Below are 14,347 nucleotides of genomic sequence, written 5' to 3'. Positions count from 1 at the left end.
GGGCTCCACAATTCAAGAAGGATGTCGAGAAGCTTGAGAGAGTCCAGAGGAGAGCCATGACCATGATCAGAGAGCAAGAGGATAGGCCTTATGAAGAGAAGCTGAGAGCCATGGGACTCTTCAGCCTGGAAAAGCACAGGCTCAGGTGGGACCTGGTGGCTGCTTATAAGTACATAAAGGCTGTACATCAGGATCTGGGAGCACATATGTTCACCAGAGCGCCCCAAGGAAAAACAAGGACCAATGGTCATAAACTCCTCCAAGACCATTTTAGGCTGGACGTAAGAAAAAATGTCTTTCCTGTCTGAGCCCCCAAGACCTGGAATAGTCTCCCTCCAGAAGTGGTGCAGGCACCTACTCTGGACTCATTCAAGAAACACTTTGGATGCTTATCTTGCTGGGATCCTCTGACCCTAGCTGACTTCCTGCCCCTGGAGCAGAGGGCTGGACTTGATCTTCAAGGTCCCTTCCAGCCCTATCATCTATGAAATCTATGAAATCTATGGTGTAATCAATAAGTATCTGGAGGTGTTCTCCTTGCTGTGAGTTCACTTCAAGGACATTAGACCTGCTCCTCCTTGGGGCTCCAACCTCCCCTTATACCCCAGCCAAACACCACCAGATGTTAAGATATCGCAAGAAGTCTATCAGTTGTCTGATGGATGTTCTAACCTCTCTTCTGTTTGTTTTTTTTGTTTTAGGCTTAGAATCCCTTCAGCATCAGTTCCAGATGAAGAAGACGGAGTGGACTTAGAGGAATATCTGGTCACAACTAAAACAAAAGGAAACTGTGGCAACCAAAGAACAGCATAGCCCAGGTAAGTATTTGGAACTCCCAAAGTCCCAGGGCACTATGTACTTTCTTTATCACTGGTATAGGTCCTTTCCCCAAGTCTGAGTTCAATCCTTGTCTGGACACAGCCTCACAGGTAGGAACAACTTAAATCAAAGGAAAAAGAAAAAAAAAATGAAATGAAATAACCAAAGGCAGAGAATGTCCTTGCCTTCCCAGCAGTTCAATCTTATTTATACTGCTCAGGGTTCCTCCCCCTTCCTCGATAATGTCCCAAATCAGTCAGTTACAGTTCTCTCCATTATATAATATCAGCTCAAATGTAGAAGGACAAAAAGAAACAAACTTCTTTCATGCTGAGTGGCTTGAGGCTGCTTCATTCTTCTCAGCGCTCTTGTAGCAGCTGTCAGAGAATGCTGACAAGAGTGTCCTCCATAGTCACAGCTCCTCTGAGCTCTCAGACTGAAATTCAGTCCTCTCCCTGTCCCCAGGGCTCTCACAGCTGGGGCTTCAGGCTAGACTAGGGACCCCTTTCTGCTTGTCTGGTCCACATTCTTCCGTTTCTGGTGTGGGTACTCCATTGGAAATAGTACATTGGCTGTGGGGAACGCCAGTCTGGAAGGACTGGTGGCTAATAAAGCGGTGTTCTGGCAATGGTGGCATTCCTGTCATCTGTGCTATTTCTTGTGGGCCTGATAAGTTTTCCAGGTTTTCCTTCATAGTCTCTGAAGAGGTGGAGAAAGCTTCTTTATAGCATGCACACATGTGGACACCTCTGATAGTTCCCAGCTCTGGTCTTCCAGCCCCTGGTCCTCACATACTTACCTGCCTGCTGCTGCCAGGGCCGTGCACAAATGCATGCGATGCCCCTGCCTCCAGTCAGAATCTCTCCACTGCCTCAAGCAGCTCCTTGCTAAAGCAAGCTGGGAAGTGCCAGGAGAGCAGAAGCTGAGCAAAATCCTGGACATCTGCTGATATTTTTAACAACACCCTGACAGAGATGGGGGGACCCAAAAAAAGGGTATGTCAGGGAAAACTGGGATGAATGGTAACCCTGGTGGCAGCAGGCAGTTGCTAGGGGCCAGAAGGAGCTATGGTTGGAGGCAGGGCAGTGCATGGCATGAAGGTGAATCCCAGGGCCAGGATGATGTCCAGCACTCAGTGATCCTCCTCCATGGCCTCCATTGCGCTGGCCATGAGTGCAGCCTGCTGCTGTAGGGCCTCCATGTGATATTCCTCTAGGGCCATGAGCTATGCCCTAAACTCCCAGTCTGTTTGGTCCCGTGCCTCCTCACTTTAGTCCCATGCCTCCTCACACCCATCCTGTACATCCTTACAGGTGACATCCTCTGCCCCCCACCTGGCCTGGTGGGCAACATTCTCCACCTGTCATGCCTGCACATCCACAAGCCGGTCCTCTGATGCCATTGGTCTAGAAGGAGGGTCTGGTCCTGGGTCATCTTCCTGTGGAGCTGGCATATCTGCAGGGCTGCGGGCAGTGGTGACCCTGACAGTGCATCCTGGTGGCCAAGTGTGGCCTTTCCCCTGCGTGCAGCTGAAGCACCTTCAGATCCATGAGAAAGAATTTATTGGTGAGAGTTTGCACCATTTCTGAGATCAGATGCTCTGTACCAGGGGGCCATGCACTGACTGGCCTCAGATCATGGGTCCCCAGAGACCATGGTAAGTCAGCTAGGCAGGCCTGGGCCTAGGCAGCTTCTGGCTGAGCCCCCCCATCCCCACTTACTCCTCAGGGGCAGTGGGCTGTTCAGTGCTGGCCTCAGGCATCCTGCCTCCCCTGCCCTGTTCCCAGGCTGGAACAGACCTGGCTCCTGGAAGAACCTACTGCCGCAGCTCCAGAGCCACTCCTTCTCCCTTCTCCTCCTGCAACCCAGCGTGTCTCCTGTGCTGCCATGAAGCCCATGGTGCCTGGGCTTGGTGGGGGGAGTGGGAGGGGGGATGGACGGACTCCTGGACAACTGGGATGTGGAGCTGCCCATGCCCCCACCCTCGCTGCAGGGGGCCTCTCCAGGGAGGTACCCTGGGGCCAGCCCTGCCCACCCTCCCCATGCCTGCTCTGTGCCTCTGCTGCATGTGACCCAGGCACAGCATGAGGAGCTGTTTTCACAGACCAAGGGGTGCCTGAGCCACTACACCCTGCTGCTGCTGCTGCTGCCTGTGGTGCCGTGGGCACACCTGTGCACCTGGCATGGGACCCTGAGTTTTGTTGGTGTGGTGGGAAAGGCTACACTGCCTCACAACCTCCACTGCTGCCTGGACAGCTACCTGTGACTGCTACACATCCCTACCTCCCACAGCTGAGGAGGACATCACCACCAACATTGGCACATTCCTCAGCATGTAGAGGCCTCTGCTCACCTAGCTGTGGGGGCACAGGCTGCTCATTTAAGTTTTACATTGTTTCCTGCCTCCTTGCATGCTGTGGGGAGGGAACCTGGGGGCCAGGGGAGCATGGCCAGGCTGGATGGAGGGGAGCGGGCAGCGGCCAGGTGCCAGGAGCGAGGGCTCAAGGCAGGGGCCAGGGCATGGAGCCACCCCCCCCACCCCAGTATGGTTGTGGGTGGGGCTGGTATTACCATGTGGGTGGGGCTGGTATTTCTGGCAGGTCCAGTATGCCCCAGTTGGTTGTGATGGCATGAACTTTCAGGCAGACTCATTGGTCAGAGGGGTGTGGGATATGGCTGCCCAGAAAGAGGCCCCCCAGGGAGAAGCTGGTGCTACTGGTGACTGGTAGTGATGTGCCTTGTGGCTGGGGCTGAGCCCATGGAGCTGTTGGGGCAGGCGCTGGCCTGGGCTTCCTAAGCTGCTGGAGGAAGCTGGGGGGAGGGGTGCTCAATGGGATGGGCTGCTGGTGGGCTGAGGCGCCTTCCCCTGGCAACATATCACTAAAGTAGTCAGGCCATAGCAGGGGCTTGGGCAGGCTGCCAGTGCTGTAGTACACAGCATGGCTGCGGCCTGGGTCCCAGGGCACAAGGATGGCATCCAGTTGCTGCCACAATGTCATCAGTCTTCTGCATCAATCAGTTGGGGCCCTGGGAGATGGAGTGTGGCTTTGGTGACGATGCCATCATGGTTCCTGTGCTAGTTGTCTGGGTCTCTGTGCAGCTGTCCTGGTGCTGATGGGCCTGGGCAGCTGCCTGCAGTGCCCAGCACAGGGGCATGGCATGGGATAGCAGCCATACAGCAAGGTGATGCCCTGCAGCACTTGCAAGATCTGGGCAGACTGCTGGGGTTTGGCTGTGGCCCAATGTGGCCAGGAGCTGACTGCAGCTGGGCCCAGGTGCTGGCAGGCCTGGCAGCAGCATGTAGCACCCTGTGGGGCTGGACAGCATGGCCCTGGCAATGGTGTGGCACTGTGGTGGCAGGGAGTGGTGCCAGAGTGCAAGCAGGCTGGCACAGCTGGCCTGTGGCTTGTGCAGGGGGAGCAGTGGGCAGCAGTTGTCCCAGGCTCCCTGCATATGTCCCTGGAGGCTTGTAAGTACCTGGGGTTGGGGAGGGGATAGAGCCATGGGGAACTGAATATGAGCCATGGGGAACTGAGTATCCTACAGTCCTGCTGGCCCGCATTCTACAATGCATCATGCTGGTGGCTGCTGCAACCCTGGGGCAATGCTCTTCCAGAGAACACTTTGAGCTTTACTATCTCAGCTGCTGCAAATAGGGGTCATAAATATGAAGAAGTGAACACACTTCAGTGGCTTAGAGGTGGTGGCTCTGTGTAGAGACAAATCTGGGAAAACTTTTAATTTTAGATAAGGCCTAAGTCTATCAGTTTGCTCCCAGTGAAAAATATTGTGCAGAGCCAGTTTTCACCTTGACTTCCATAGAAAGGTGGAAAATAATAATATTAATTGAAAACAAAATTACACAATCTTATTTCTGAATGTTTCCCAGAATCCTCTGTAGGCTTAATCAGTCCTATTTTGGTTCAATGAAACAGGATTAGTTAACTGATTAGACATTATCTTCATGACTTCCTTGGCTTAGGAGCACTCCAATAGGCAGTGCCTCCAGGAAAAAAAAACATTCCTGAGACATGTCCTTTCTTGCTTTGAAATGTTCTTCACTGCTAACTTTGTGTCTCTGAATCTTCATGTAGAACATAAGTGATAAAGGTTTTTCAAGTAAGTGTGGAAGAGGCTTATGTTGAGATCCTCAGCTGCTTCTGAGGAGCACACAGACATTTTATGGGAAGCCTGTGCAAACGTGGCTTTAAATGTGCAGCATGTCTATTGATTTGAGTAGGTGTAGTCTAGTCTAGGATTTGAAGTGTAACATCAGCTGACATAATATCATAGAGAGGTAGTTAGCCATTTCAGTCTGAAGTCAGGCACATTAGCCATGCTATTCTGAAAAAGGGATATAATAAGATATAATAATACTGTATAATATATAACAATATCTAATAACAATAACAATAACAACAATATCATACCTAGACTAGACAGGGCCTCAGAGAAGAATGTGAGACTTTTTATATTATTGTGTTGCTAAGCAAATCTATTGTAGACATTCTCAGCCAACTGTAAATGTTTTTTAGTGACATCAAGACTATTGGAGAATATGGTCTAGTGCAAACAACAATGGATTGCTGCCACAAGATGTCAAAGTCGTTCTGTTATTTTCACTCTTCTATGAATTACCCTGATTTTCCTAAGTTGTTTCCTCAGAAATGGGGGTATCTATGTATCCACCCACCCATCAGATCTAAAAAAAAAGTTTTAGTCCACAGTTATGCAAACCTGATTGCAAAAACACAGTGGTTTTGCAGTTATGATTCAAGGTCACAGTTTAATCATTTTTTTCATGTAATTTCTGTCTTTTGAAGTTTAACCAAGCACCACAACAAGAAATGCTTCTTTATACTGTAGACCTGCTGAAACAGCAGGAAGAAAATAGGTTTTTTTTTAGATCCTGTTAAAAACTAGCTCTCACCAGAAAATGTTTTGATAGAAAATATGGGATTAGTTTAAAATTAAATCCTCACATATCTAGGAAGAGACTTCCTGACATATTTCATGAGGACAATTTTGCAAAAGTGAACAGAATATTTTAAAATTATTACTCTGTTTCACCTCTATTTATTATTCTTGCAAAGAAAAAATATATATATATGCTCTCCTTGCTTTAATACAGACTGGACAGTATAATTGAAAACCAAAAATAATTTAAAAAAAATGCAAAAGTGGTAACTATATTCAGGTTTTTACCTATCTTGTTAGCAGGTTCTCAAATTCTTCAGACAGCAAATGAGATGTATAATGGAAGTGAAATTAGTTTTCTAGAGAGGAAGTTATTGTCTGGGAAAGCTAGGTCCTAAGGGAGGAATTCTAGGGCAGCCAACCTTGGAGTTTATGTTTAGTTTGAGTTATTTTTTATAATTAATCAAAATCCCAAAGTATTGATTAAACCATGTGTCCTTTTGATATATCAAGAAGGAGACACTGAGATAATGAATTAGATCTAGAACTCATTGAAATAAATGTGTTTTTTCCTCACTGATTTCAGTGGAATACAGAATCAGAGCTATAGGCAGCTTTATTCTGGATTATCATCATCAGCCTTGTAAGCTCTCATTTACAATCTTGTTCATTAGTTATGTTAATTGATAACCAAGGTAAAGGCCTACAAGGGTATAGTAGAGTGACTGTCCTCTTTAAGAGCAGGGGTTGGCCAAACCTTGTGTACGGTTCCTAGGCTAGGGATAGACATTATACATAAACCTGTTTAAGTGATCAGAAACTGGTTTAAACCTGTAACAGAACAGATGTTCAGTGCACATAAACCAGTTTGAAAATGGTACAACCAGTTTGAGATAAACCTGGTTGAATGTAGTATCAGTCTTAACTGATTTGGCTCAAACAGGTTTATGCAATGTGTGTCCCAGACCCTTTGCTGGTTTAATATAAACCAGACTCTCCCAGCATCTTGGCATGCTGTCTGGGCTGGGTGGGGCTCTCTGCTCCACAGCAGGGCTGGCCCCTCCCCACTTCTCCCTGGCTGCAGCTCCAGAGACTGCGGGCTGCTTCCCCTTTCCCCTCACCACTCCCTGCTAAGCAGGAATTCCCTGCTTCTCTCTGCCTTGCTGAGGAGGTGCCTGTGTATTAGCTAGCAGACCACATGCTGGCTACTATCCATGCTGAATCAACAGGTAGAATCAACAAGTAGCTGGTAATGTTCCTCTGTTGTTTTCCTAATTGGGTGATAAACACTGTGTCAATTCCCTGCTGGGATAATCAGAGCTCCTGCCTGAGCCTGGCCACACTCCACTCAGCTCCATGCTGTGGAAGACAGGGAGGGCTGCTCTAGTGCCCCCCCAGCTTCTAGCCTTAGCCACTGCAGGTATGTGCCTGCATTTCTGGGATGTCTGTCTGGTTACAAAACTCATTTAGCCTAGCCAGGTTAGATTACCCTGCAAAAATTGAATCAATTCAGGTTCAGAATTTTTGAATGACTGTCCCTACCTCTAGTGTTTGGAAGTGGATGAGGGCTGAGATAAGAGCGTAGGCATATCTCAGTTAGTGTGTTGGGATACAAATACTGAAAACCATACTAATATATTTTCAAGGGCCTGCGACCTGGAAGTACCTTATAAAATGAGGGGGTTTGGTGGGTTAAAAGTCGCCTTGTTTTCCAGCTAGCAAGGACAAGCCTTTGAAAGAAGACCAATAAATACATTTTCTACTTCTTTGTTTTACGATGGGACATCTTCTCTAGCCAAGTCAGGTCTGAATTAGAAAGTGGGCCAGCTAGTGGGTTTAAGGCCAGAGGGCACATGTAACAGTCCAGACAAGAAGGTCTGATGATGGCCACTCGGGATTAATATTCCAATTTTTTTCTCTCATCAAAGGCATGGCAGGAAAGTCACTGAGCGAGGTGGGGAAGGACAATATCCCTGTAGCACTCAATATCAGCCCAAACCAAGATGGATGATTGTCTACAAATGGCTAGGAAATTGTGCATATGACACAAAGAGCTTTAGGGCTTGGTGTTGCAATCCCCCATTCACATGAATAGTTAACGGTCATCTACCCAAGGGTGAGAGTCTCTCTATGTCCCCTTTCTTGGCCCCTTGACTTTGTAGACAAGGAATTATCAGGGTAGAGATGCCTTTGTATCTACTCCACATTTTTATCTAAACATGACAATTCTCAGCTGGCCATATATGTGATTACTGGGCTTTTTTGTACTGGCAAAGATATACAAAAGGATTGCAACAGAAAGGAGAAACATCCCCAACTTCTGTCTCCCTCAGCAACAATTGAAGGTTCTAGGAAAATTAAATGAAGTGTTAAAACTGGAAAGTGCTAAGAGAATGCTGATGTGTTATACACATGCAGGAGACTTTTACAGAGGTTGACTGATAACAGTATGAGAAAAGAGTCCTTATTTAATGATAACACAGCCATGGCATGAACCAAGACTCATGTCTTGACAGCATAGCTACCCACTGCTTATCTTCTCGCCTGATGTTTTTTAATAAACCGTTCCTAGGATGTTTAAGGCAAAACAAGTGAGGGCTTGATGTATCAGTAAGAATTTGTTTTTGTATGTTCCAGTAACCTGCTGCAAAGCAAATGTTTATCTCAAAGCACTAAACAAGAACAAATAGCTCCCCCTCAACACCTTCCTCTCCCCATACTCCTTTATTGCTCACCATTCTGTCTATTCTTCAATCAGACAATATATTTTTACATTTACAGACTAACCGCTTCCCCTCTCATTGAAATGAAAGAATTAAATGACAATAGGATTGAACCCATATTAATCTAAATGTTTCCCTTATAAACTCCACTCTTGTGCTGCCACAGTTTGCAATGGGAAATGTTCTAGCAGAGAGCACATGGAACATACCAATTGTCTGTATTTGTAGAACATAGAATTACCTCATGTCTCTTGGCAGTTGTTCATACAGCCATTGCCTGGAGAAACTATATAGATGCTACTCTTTTGGTTTTAATAAAACTTTGAGAAAAATGACTTAGTAAAAATCCCAGCTAGAGCCCTGAGAAAGTGTCAGTTCTTCTATGCCCATTGCAGAGTGGGGGCAATGACCCTAATCCCCCTTTTCTGTAAAAAGGAAAAAAAAATTGAACAAAATCACTTCCAAGTCTCTTTTCTTCAAAGACAATAGACTTCTCCTAGCTGTCCAATACACTCCCCAACAGCACAACCACACTCTGGGGGTTAGCTTCTACTTATTATTTATTTTCCTTTGGGTTATTTTCTGCCAGGTCTAATAAAGCAAGAATGCCTGTAGTGCAATTGATCAGATGTGGCCTCAATGTTTATACATCTTTGTGGGATTTTTAATGGTAATAACATGTTTTGCTTTTTAAATAATATTAAAGCCAAATGTCCTTAGTTCACAGCTGGAAGACATTGTTTCAGAGAGAGTTTAGGGTAATCATTTTAGTCCATTTGAATTTCTGAAAAAATCACCAGTTCATAAGGAATAAGAAGATACAAGACCTATACAGAGTAAATTCTAAATTACAGTCATTTAGTGATGGGTTGATAACTTGAATGGTGGTACCACAAATATTCACCTGCACTGTTCTGACTGGACAGGACACCCATTCTTATGAGGTCTCTCTCTTTATTGGTCACAGCTACCAAACCTAAGAGGAAACTTACTGGCCTCCCATAGTACCAGAGGTTTACTCTCCAATTATTTCTTAACTTTGGAGTTGAAATTATAGCCCAGATTCCATTGTCTCTGGTGGTGGAAAGGCACCCAGCTCTTTTTTGGCAGGAAGCATGTGACAAAAGTGAGACTCAGAATTTGTGTTGGGGCGACTGGAAGTGGTTCCAGAGAGCCATGTTGATACATGCCATGCTGGGCAATATGTCTCAACTTGGTACTCCCTAGCACTATGGGAATATTTTTGGCTGACTCTCCTGAACCTCACTAATAGGAGGTGGCATCAGAAGTCTAAATTGACTCTTGTAAAACTGAAGTTCAGGTTTCAGAAACTCTCTATTGTCAGTGATGCTTTTGGGACTGGCTGTCTGCCATCAAATACTGCTGAAGTTTTGGGAATTATAAATAGCTGCTGTTTTCTAACTTGAGATCTCAAAACACTTCAACCGTAGGTGCAAGGGTTTCTGCTGGGATGTAAATAGGAAGATCACTCTCAGTGGAGCTGCTGTGTCTGAGAATCACTGCAACAGGCGCCGGGTGCACCTGTTACTTTGAGAAAGGAACAGGCTCTGGAAAGAGCCGAGTCAGCTGGCAGGGAGCACCTGACCAGAAAGGGGCAGGCTTAACCAGGAGATAAGCCCAGGGCCAGAGCTGGGACAGGCAGGCTTACCTTGGCCATTGACATGGAAGGAGCTCCTGAGCAAGCAGCAGACAGAGGGAGAGTCTGTGCCCCTAGGGGTTAAGAGAAGGCAACCTTAGGGCTGAGGTAGGGTCTTGTGGTTTAGGGATTGAGACCGGGGGTGGTGGCAGTCTCAACTGACTCAGGAGCAAGGGGAAGATAGGAGCCAGGAGGGCAGAGTGAGCATCATGGCCACTCCTGGGACGAGCGCCTGCTACAACAACAAATCACTTTCTTGTTTGTTGTTGGAGACTGCAGCCCTTACTCCGATGTAGACAATGGAGGGGTAAAGTTAGAAAGCACTGACTTGAATGATGCTTCCTTTGATTATTCCTGGCACTATAATAATTCTGTGTGTGAACCCACTGTTACATTAATATCACATTGGGAAAATGTATGTTGAGGATTCACTTCCATGAACATGGAGAAATGCTGCATCCATCATGAATCCATCAGAATATAACTTTCTTCTCTATAAGATAGACTGAGAGAAGAGATGGTAAACACTTAAAAAAATTAACTGTCATGAACATCTGTTGTCAGTCAAGCAAATGTTAACAGTCAGCAGATATTTTTTCACCTTTTTCTGAGGCTCAGTCATAACACAGCTTGAAGCTCATACGCAAAGTCACACTGAGAAAGTGATGTACATAAGAATTCTACAATAAAATTCTAAAAATATTCAAGGTTATGTCTCTGAGCTTTTCTCCCAATCATCATTTTAATCTGTAACCTGGAGAGATGTCATGTTTGCAATGTACCCATAAAGTGTAAGCATAGCAAGAGAAATATAACAAAGTTTGAATAATGCTTGTTTTTGTGGTAGAGGAGAATAACAGAAGGTATGTGAATTCTTCTAGAAGAAAATAATGTAGTGATTGAATTTCCAAGTCTTGGTTGGTTGGACATGGTTTGAATAAAGATTCTTATATTTTAGATGTCCAGCTCAACCCAAAGCTTTGAAAGGTCCCTGAAGTTTTCCTTCTTTATCCTCAGCAGTTTAATCAAAATGTAAGATTATATATATTAAAATATTCAAGCCCTTAAGGCACCTATAAATGAGCGTCGAGACTGCTCCAATGCACTCTAATTGCAGTGTGTCAGAGCAGGCTCAATTAACTGAGTCTGCTGGAGCGTGGTAATTACTGTGCTCCAGCAGACACCAGCATCTCATGGACCAGTATCCCTATGTGTAAAAATGGCGGCAGGAGTGCTTTAAAGCTTGTCAAACTAGCTTTAGTTAAAGCAACCCTGCTGTCATTTTTAAATGCAAGAATGCTGGTACATGAGATGCTCCAGATGTTTTAATAAAGAGACTCTTAGAGCCGCTCTAATTAAAGTTGTTCCTTCCCCCCACTCTCAGAGCACATGTATAAATGCCTTTATTTTTGCAGAGAAAAAAACCTCTAAAATATGAACTGAATGTGACTGATGCTATAATAGTGATGTTTGAAGAGTGAGACACTGAAAAATAGCTATCTAATGCAATCTAGCTTTGAACTTGTACTACACTTTTTACTGTTGTATCCAAGTGCCTTAAAAATTTTAGAAGTCTTCGCAAAGCAGCCATTGTTTTCTCTCTTCACAGCTCTCAAGGTCGATGCAGAAGTTTACTTTACTTGCTTTGAATTCTTCTTTGTGTCTTGTTGTGTGAAGCCTAGGCCAAAGGACTGTTTTATATTTTGTTCTGCAGAAATTGAAGTTCATAATGATTCTAATAAGCTCCATGAGCAGGTCCCACAGCCCTGGACCTGCACCAAGAAATCTTGGTCTCATGCATAGTCCTATTCCTGAGATTGACATCCATTGTTTTAGATGAATATGGCTGCCATGCAGAGTCATAATCTTGAAGACTGAGAATGCCTTTCTGGTACTTGAAGATCTGAGGCTAGGTTTTCGAAGAGAAAGACTACTTCTAGCTGTTACCATTTTTCAAGAGGCAAAGGGATGCAGAATTGGGCCTGGAGAGCTAATTTCATGGTAGTGGCACTGAAGTACTTACCAGTTTGATTTTATGTAAGCTTGAGCAGCTTCACTATTGATTGAAACTTCCTGAGGTCCTTTCCAACCTTAATTTTCTATGATTCTATGACTTTTTTTTGTTCTTCTTTTGGGAATACCCTGAATGCCCTGAATCAGCAAGTTCATTACATTATATTACTCTTAAATTCTTCTGCCAAAGTAAATGTTAAATAAGTTCAGTCTCATTACAATCGTTGAAGAACTGTGTATTAATCCCCTTGCTGTGTGGTGTTTCCTCTTTCAGTGCTAGTCTTTTTAATTACCTGCATGTCTTTAGTAATTATTTTCTTTAAAAAAAAAAAAAGTAAAAGTACCACATCTTATTGAGGTGAGATTAATGGTCTTGTAGCTGACCAGACCATTTTTTTCACTTTCTGAAATATAAGCATGACATTTAGGTTTTTCCAGTTATATAGACCAACCACTATTTATTGGATTTCTTAAAGATGCTTGCTACTGGACCTATGATTTTATATATCAGTTTTTTCAGAACTTTGGTATAGAGATTATTGAGTCCTTCTGACCCGAGTACATTAAGTGTTTTGTTTTATGCTTCCACCTCAGTTGTCATAACTTTCACTTACATACTCATTCTGGGGATGTGCGAAGTGGGCCCTATTCGATTCAGATTTGGATTTGGCCCAAATCAGGGGCAGTGATTCGATTTATTGATTTGGATCACTGTCCCTGATTTGATTTGGCTGAATCTGAAGATTTGATGCTGATTTGGAGAATCAGAAATTCGGCCATAGACACAGCTTTAAAGTTTTTTCTACATAACTTGAGGTAGCAGGCACAGCTTGTGAACACTGCGATGCTGGGGTGCCTGGAGCATCCCACAGGACTATGGGGGGCCCTCCATGTGTTTGGCAGTGAACACAGAAGTGGGCCAGAAGTACTTCTGGTCCACTTCTGGGTCTGCTGGGGAGTGCGCAGGCCCCCCCCCCCCACCTTGGCAATCAGCCATAGGGGGACCCCAGGTGCCTTCCCCAGACCCAGGAGGAATCGGTCACTGAGACAGGGGGGCATGGGGTGTCCCCTTCACGTGCTCCCTGGTGGACCCAGAATTGGACTGGAAGTGCTTCTGGTCCACTTCCAGGTCTGCTGCTGAGTGCGTTGGGGAGTCCCCTGTGCTCCTGTGAGACACTCCATGTGTCCCAGCATCACAGGACTCATGAGCCCCTGCTACCTAGAGGTATGTAGAAAAAACATTTAAACCTGTCTCTCTGACCTTTCCAAATATCTCCAAATCAATTCAGAGGGTTCTGAAGCAATTCAGTGCTTCCATCTGCTGGGGAGACCAGTCAGCCAGGTCTGACTGCTCACATAGGTTTCTAGCCGACTTACAGGACCTCCACCTAACCCAGGAGGTACAAAGTCCCACCAGGGGAAATGCCTTGTTGGACCTGGTCCTGGCCACAGGCAATGACCTGGTGAGGGGACTGCAGATTCTCTACCACCTGGTCGATAGTGATCATTGCCTACTGGAATTCACTATCCAGCGCAGCAGCCTTGGGCTTCAGGAGGACGGATTTCAATGAAGTAAGGAGACTAGTTGGGGAGGCACCGAGGTTCTGGAGGGGAGGGGAGTTGGGAGTCCAAGAAGAGTGGTCGTTCCTTAAGGATGATCCTCCAAGCCCAAAGGGTGACAGTCCCAATGCAGATCAAAGGGGGCAAGAGTGCTCAAAGGCCCCCATGGCTCACCAAAAGCACCCAGGAATGTCTCAAAGCTAAGAAGGAGGTGTACACCCAATGGAAGGGAGGGGCCATCACCAAGGAGGATTATACCTCCTTGGCTTGTGATTGTAGGGGGGCTGTTAGGCAGGCTAATGCAGAGACAGAATTGGGAGTAGCGACCCAGATCAAAGTTAACAAGAAGTCCTTTTTTAAATACATAGGGGGTAAAAAGAAGGTACCGGGTAATGTGGGGCCTCTGCAGGACACACTTGGAAATTGGTAGTCACACTAGATGACAAAGCTAACCTCTTTAACAAATTCTTTGCCTCCATTTTTCTGAGCAAGGACTGGGACATCCCCCCACTGAGATCCCAGATGGACATAGAGGAGGTGCAGCCAGGCTCAGGGTCAGTAAGGACGTAGTCAGGGAACTTCTGGAGGGACTAGATGTGTTCAAATCAGCAGGTCCTGATGATCTCCACCCCAGAGTGCTGAGGGAATTAGCAGAGGT

The 14,347-nt window shown here is 45.7% G+C and overlaps 1 long non-coding RNA gene across 1 annotated transcript; it reads right to left on the bottom strand.

Moving 5' to 3' along the window:
* Nucleotides 1–2,498: 2,498 nt before the first annotated feature.
* LOC109292061 lies at nucleotides 2,499–14,106 on the bottom strand. The gene is made up of 3 exons (XR_002096034.1): nucleotides 13,999–14,106; nucleotides 7,756–7,761; nucleotides 2,499–2,509 (listed from the first exon to the last, which is right to left on the bottom strand). It is a non-coding gene; the product is annotated as an uncharacterized LOC109292061 (long non-coding RNA).
* Nucleotides 14,107–14,347: the final 241 nt, after the last annotated feature.

This window comes from Gavialis gangeticus, unplaced genomic scaffold (genome assembly GCF_001723915.1).
Source record: "Gavialis gangeticus isolate Ggan-Ray unplaced genomic scaffold, GavGan_comp1, whole genome shotgun sequence".
NCBI lineage: Eukaryota > Metazoa > Chordata > Crocodylia > Gavialidae > Gavialis > Gavialis gangeticus.
This window is presented reverse-complemented; position numbering and strand designations above follow the sequence as displayed.